The sequence below is a fragment of the Nannospalax galili genome, unplaced genomic scaffold (assembly GCF_000622305.1).
Source record: "Nannospalax galili isolate Female #2095 unplaced genomic scaffold, S.galili_v1.0 scaffold1750, whole genome shotgun sequence".
Classification (NCBI taxonomy): Eukaryota; Metazoa; Chordata; class Mammalia; order Rodentia; family Spalacidae; genus Nannospalax; species Nannospalax galili.
The window spans coordinates 1,133,493-1,140,422 of NW_008329031.1; the positions used below are offsets into that span (position 1 = coordinate 1,133,493).

Genomic DNA, 6,930 nt, shown 5'->3' on the forward strand with positions numbered 1-6,930 from the left:
AGGTAGAATGGAAACCATACTTCTATGGTTTCTTACCTTCAACTGTAGACTTCTATTCCAAGGCTCTCAGCCTTGCCCCAGGCCCAGGGAGGGGTTGCTAACACTTCCATAGCTAATCACCCACCTACACCTGAGGATTTCCTTTTTAGAGTTGGCATTAATTGAACAGTGGTTTTTCTCTTTGATCTGACAAATTTTTCTGAGCACCTGCTATGTGCTCAGCACTGCACAAGAATCTCAGTTTATAATTGTGGGGTTGACTCTGCCCCTCCCTGCAAGAGTGCCCTGTGCCTCAGTGTAGGAAGAATAGGGGATATGGTCAACCCTCCACTTGGCAAGTTTCACGTTCACAGACTCAAGCAGCATCAAATACAAATATTTTGAAAGTTTGTGTCAATGCTAAGCATGTACATTTTTTTTCATTATTGATTAAATAAACATAATATTTATTAACACAGTATGTATATTGTATTGTATATGAAGCAGTGAAAATTGCATAGAGATGACTTAATGTATATGACAAGATGTGTATAGATCATACGAAAATGTTGCACCATTTCATAAGGGGACTGTAGTGTTCTAGAACCAATCTCTTTCATTGCATGAGACACTGTATTAATAATTTCATTTTACAGTGGATATCTGCTAAGAAGTTAGATCTTACATTTATTTTACTACTAAAGAAAGAATGAGAAAGGAAGGAAGAAGAGCAGATATTATGAGGGGCAGTGGATATGTTCATTAGCCTGACGTGATCACTTCACATACCTGTGAGGGGCAGTGGATATGTTCATTAGCCTGACGCGATCACTTCACATACCTGTGAGGGGCAGTGGATATGTTCATTAGCCTGATGTGATCATTTCACAATGAATGCATCTAAAAAAACGTCAATTTGCACACATGATACACACACCACACCTGTCGTTTATCCCTCCACAGAGCTAAAAAACAAAATCATTTAGCTTTTGACATGTAACGAATAAGATCCAGGGACAGTTCTCCTTCATGTCTTTCTTCTGTCTCCCAATTTGTTGCTATTACACAAGACTGAAAGGCAGAGGAGTCAGAAGTGCCACCTGATGAAACAGAGACCTGCTTTCTGCTTAGTCACACTTACCCAAAGAGCTCTATAGCTGATCTCATCATTCCAACCTTTCCTAATCTGTGATTATTTTGCATGAATCTTAGTGCTAGAAACCCTTCTTTACGTAAGGTATCTACTGACAAACATTTTTGGCAAGCAAATAGTAACTTTGAAAGGAAGTTCGGACTTAAGGTTTTGGCTCTGCAGGATAAAGTCTCAGAACTGATGAAAAAGAGAAATTCTCTGGTCATTAGTTTGAAGGCAAATTATAGAAAAGTTTATTCAAGATCATGAAAACAGGGGCTGGAGAGATGGCTCAGTAGTTAAGACCACTTATTGCTCTTCCAGAGGACCTGGTTCAGTTCCCAGCACTCACATGGAGGGTAACACCCATCCTCAACTCCAGGTTCAGGGGATCCCATGCCTACTTCTAGCCTCCACAGGAACAAAGCACATGGTATATTTTCATACGTGCAGACAAAACACTGATATACATAACATAAAATAAAATCCTTAAAAAAGACCACAAAAGTCCCCATCTATTAGAGACCACACTGACTTGGGTCCCCAAGTGGCTCGACGGGCTGGAATCCCCTGTTATAAGCCTCTACTTTTGACCATTTTCCTGGTAGGGTAGCTGGAGCCAGGCCTCTGATCCAGGCGATGGGCATATAGAGCAGCCCCGGTTTCCACATGGTTCGCTGTTGTGTCTTTTGGACTCTACACCATGATGGTAACTTCAGTGACTGCTGGTTACTGGACCACACCTATTTATAAATCTTGATAAAGCTCATTATCTCATTTCTTTGGGGACACAATTTTTAAACTGCCAAGATTTCTGTAGAGATAGCAAACAACAGAGTCTTGACTGACAGTCCCCAATTCTCCTAGGCCAAGCTTTCCAAACTCTGCACGGGCCCCAGAGAGAGGTTGCAGGCCCTCTCTGGCATGGCCCACTGGGGAGGGGCTTCTCAGATGTTCTCTAGGTGGCCCCTCCCCACTGCTCCTCATTGACATAATGCAAGGAGAAGTCTTAGTACTTTGCAGGATGTGCCAAGAATGGGCGTCTTCTGCTGGTGGCAGGTGGAGTGGCCCATCTGCCTACCTGTTCTCTTGGCCCTGTGTACTGCCTATCCTCTGGAAGCTGTTTTGAGCAAGTTCCCAGGGGTAGGCTTGATTCCCCTCCTCCTTAGGGGCAGAGAGATGGAGACAGGATCTTCAGTGGAGGAGAAATAGGCCATTTCCTGATGGACAGACTAGTCTTGGGTCATGCCGCTATCCACCCCGTGTGTTCCTATCATTCAAACAGTGATATCACATGACTTCCTTATATTTTTGGTAAAGAGTTTCTTACATGTTTTTCATCAAAGCCACTATCAGACATGGCTGCTATTACTGCAGGGCCATGATGGGTGGGGACTGTCTCATCAAAAGGAACCAGGAAATGCTCCTTGTCTTCTTTCAGACAAGAGTGCCTCATGCTGTCATTTATTTGTTTGCCTAAGCTTGGGAAGGAGGATAACAGGGAGTGGACCAGACTGTGGAGGTTTTGTGAAACATGATTCAAGATATCACACATGCCTTGTAGAACTTGCTCCCAAAGCTCCTGTAAGATGGGCGCTGCAAATGGTAATGTTTCTGTGACCATGGAACATGGCACTCTTCTCCTGTCCTATGTTCATCTTGGCTCTTTTGTAGTGGAGGCCTACGAAGCACTTGTGGCCTCCAAACTTGTGAGCTCTACAGTGCCTATCTATTGCAGGAGGCGTCCAAAGATGGTGCAGACCCAGAGCCCTGGGATTCAGAGAGAATTCACTTCACTTCTTGGTCCACAAATAGCCCACCAAAAGGAGCCCATGCCTCCGTACCCTGCTCCAAGCCCAGTAACTGCTGACAGAATGCATGGCGTGGACCAATCAGAAAACGATACGCTGACTAAAGGGACTTGGGGGCAGAGAAAAGGGAGATATAAGGCGTGCCCCCTCCTGCATTAAACGAGCCTGCAGCACCTTGCCTAGTGCTTGCTTCTACCCGACTCCCTGGGTCTGTGTTTTGTGACTCCACGCCTCTTACCCCCCCAATCAGCAGGGGACCCTATCCAGGTTAGGGTCTTCACAGCTGGCCTGAGGAGAACCCGCAACACCTGGCGCCCGAACAGGGACTCCTGCCCATGGTGTTGGCGACACCTAGAACCTCAGTTTGTTCGGTCCGTAGGCCCCTGGTTTTGTCTGTTTCTTCGGCTGCTCGAGGGTAAGCGAGTAGCCCCCTCCTCTGTCCCCTCCACCCTGTCTGTCATCTTTATTGTTGGACTAGTTTGTTAGATCAGGGAGGCACACTCTGCCACATGGTCCCGAAGGCCACATCAGCACCTCCCCCTTCTCGGCTTGTCCTGGTGAGTTCACATAAGGGCTGATCCACCCTGAACTCAGAGCCCAGGCTTCGGGTCACCCTGTTGCCTGTCCTGGAGACACCGTGTGAGCATACAGCTGGAGGTGTCATGGCCTCCAGAAGTCCCTCACTGAACACAAGAAATTTGGATTCGATACACCTCTACATGTTGGAGTGGTTTACATCCTAGTGGCTCACAGCGCTTCTTTGCTTCCTTTGTTGCCTCTTGGTAGTCACCCTCATCTTCTACTTTTGTGGCAAATTCCCCTTCACGAGACCCTCCCTCAATGGGCAATTTACCACCACAATGCAGGGAACCACAAACAGCAACACTCAAGGTGCTCCTTAAAACCAGAGGGTTGAAAGTGAACCCAAAAGATATCTAACCCAGCGGGTGAGAGGCCGGTGGTGGGGCCGGTGGGCGTAGTGCCCTGCCTGGAGCTGCCAAGCTATGCCGTGGCCTGCGCGCTGGTCAGTGGCCTCTATTCCTGCCTGGTGGCCGTGCTGCACTGCAGGCACATAGCGCTGTCGCCCCGCTACCTGAGCCGGAAGCACTCGGGCATCCGTGAGCAGCTGGACGCCGAGCTCCTGCGCTACTCCGAGAGCCTTTTAGGTGTCCCTATTGCATATGATAACATCAGAGTTGTGGGTGAACTAGGAGATATTTATGATGATCAAGGACACATTCATCTTAACATTGAAGCAGATTTTGTTGTTTTCTGCCCTGAACCAGGGCAAAAGTTAGTGGGCACAGTTAATAAAGTGTCTTCTAGTCACATTGGCTGCTTAGTACATGGGTGTTTTAATGCCTCCATCCCTAAGCCTGAGCACATGTCATTTGAGCAGTGGCAAACCTTGGAGATAAATGTGGGTGATAAACTGGAATTTGATGTATTTCGCTTAGATTCAGATTCTGCTGGAGTATTCTGCATTCGAGGAAAACTAAATACTGAGAGTTTACAGTTCAAGGGCTCTGTAGTTTCTAAAGACATAGCAGAAACTGGTATTGAAGAAGTTGCTGAAAAATTTCAAAGAAAAAAAAGAAAGACTCAGAAACATATGAAGCAGTTGATGGTGCCTCAGTGCTGGCACATTGTGCAGAAGTTGCTGCAGAGGAAGAGGCCGGCCTACGGAGTGTTGATCCTGTGAACAGCGTGTGCGAGGAAGAGCCGAAGAAGAGGAAGAAAAAGAAGAAAAGCACCAGGAAGAGCAGGACCGTTTTCCAAGCCAGTGACTCTAGTGGCTACCAAAGTGACCATAAAAAGAAAAAAAAGAAAAGAAAACACAGTGAACAGGCTGACCTGACCTCGGTTCCTGAGTCACCTAAGAAGAGAAAGTAATCGTCTTTGTCAGTGTTAAACTGTTTACACACAGTGAATAAATAGATGTTTTGATTGTACAAGAGGACATTTATGTGTACCAGAAGTTCACCAAGCAGGAATGCTTATTATCAATTGGAATGGTTTGTACCAAAATCACAAAACTCACTGAATGAATTTGGGTTATACCAATATTATTAAAGTGTCATTTTAATACATACGATATAAAATGGTAACAACTGCTCTCACTCTTGACTTACATTCTTACAGATGCTGCACTCTAACGTGCAATTTTTACACTCTCAATATTTGTTATTTACATCATTATAAGAAACTAAATTTGGGGGTTTTGCTTTCTCTTTTTCTAGTAATAGATGTTTGGTTTTACTTTTTTGTTGCTGTTTATTTTTTTCATTTTTTTATGTAATTCTTATAAATTTGATGCAGTATATTTTGATTAAATTTAGATCTCATCAGCCATCTGCACTCCTACTACCCCCACCAAGTTTCAGGTACTGTTTTATACATATAGGCCTTAATAAATTATATATAGAGATGTACGTATATGTATATTATATGTACATATATAATTTATTAAGGCCTATGTAATCAAACTTGTGTCCGCCAAGTGCTCCTCAATGTGGGTCTGTCCATTGGAACCTGGTCGACATAGCAAGAGTTTCACCCTTAAATGAGACTAATTCTCCTCCAAGTAGCCATGGGTTACCAGTAGTTTCTCAGATAGGGTAGGGTTTATTACCCACTTCCCTATATCCATGCTTGGATTTTGTCTCTCTTGAACCTCCATGGGACTTGTGCATGCTGTCACTATTGCTTTAAGTTCATATGAGTAACTGACCAGCTTTCTGGAAAACTCTGTTTCCTTGTCGTCATTCCCCACCTGTGTTTCTTGCAATCTTTCTGCTCTCTCTTCCACAATGATCCCTGAATCTTAGGAGGCAGAAGGTTGGTATAGGAGTCCTATTCTGGAATAAGCACTCCGTAATTTGTTATTCTCTGTACATTGACCAGTGGTTAATGGCCAATGTGTTAATCACCATCTGCTATATAAGGATCTTCTTTTTGGAGAATTGAGAGATGTGTTCATCTATGGGTATAACAATAAGTCATTATAAGTCAGTCTAATAATATATCTGTTTAGCAGAATAATAGTATTAGCCTCTCCCCGTGCCTGCTATCAGTGTCAGGTATGGGTTCCGTCTCATGAAGCAGACCTTAAATCTAATTAAAAAGTGATTGGATACTCCCATAATATTTTTGCCACTATCACACCACTGGGCATATATTGCCAGGTCAGTTGTTGTAGCTCACAGGATTTGCAGCCGGGTAAGGTTGATGGTTGTGCTGAGTAGCTTCAGCTGTGAACTTGACACACCTGAGTAGAGGGAACCTCAACTGGGAAATTTCCTCCATTGGATTGGCCTATGGCCATGTCTGTGGGGCATTTTCTTGATTATTGATTATTGAGTGATGTGTGGTGTCACCCCTAGGCAGGTGGTCCTTGGTTGTATAAGAAAGCAGGCTGAGACAGTCCAGAAGGGAAAGCCAGTAAGCAGTGTTCCTCTATGGTTTGTGCTCCAGCCCCTGCCTCTAGGTTCCTGCCCTGAGTTCCTGCCGTGACTTTTCTTAGTGATGAATTATGACCTGGGAGATGTAAGATAAAATAAACGCTTTGCTTCCGATGTCATTTTTTGTCAGTGTTTTATCACAGAAAGTAACTAGGACAGCTTTATTTTTTCTTCTGGGACCATGCACCTTCCAGCACCATGAAAGCTAGCTGGTGGGGATGCGGCTCTGAAGTCAGCAGCAGCTTGTTTTCTCTTTGCATGCAGTGCCTTCAGCAATAGGATCTGACAGTCAAATTCTGGTGGGAAACCCAGAGCAGGAGCAAAAGTCAGCATTGCTTGAGGGTCTATGGGACCCCTGGTCAACATCTTCATCCCTGGCATTTGCTAGCCTATGCCTTTTAGTAGGGGCAGTGTCCCCTTGTTATAAGGTAACTTCTTTTCATCTCTTTTTGTAAGGTATGTGTATATGCTTTAAGAAGTTTCCATAGTGGTCAATTTCCACATTGAAAATTTTTTTCTAAAGGCCTTTGGTGTGTTGGTTATCCCT

The 6,930-nt window shown here is 44.4% G+C and overlaps 1 pseudogene across 1 annotated transcript; it reads left to right on the plus strand.

The window, feature by feature from the left end:
* The first annotated feature begins 2,700 nt into the window (after nt 1-2,700).
* On the plus strand, nt 2,701-5,200 carry LOC103731695 (annotated as a pseudogene). Its single transcript, XR_607152.2, has 2 exons — nt 2,701-2,820; nt 3,854-5,200. The product of XR_607152.2 is annotated as a DNA-directed RNA polymerase I subunit RPA43 pseudogene (transcript).
* Nucleotides 5,201-6,930: the final 1,730 nt, after the last annotated feature.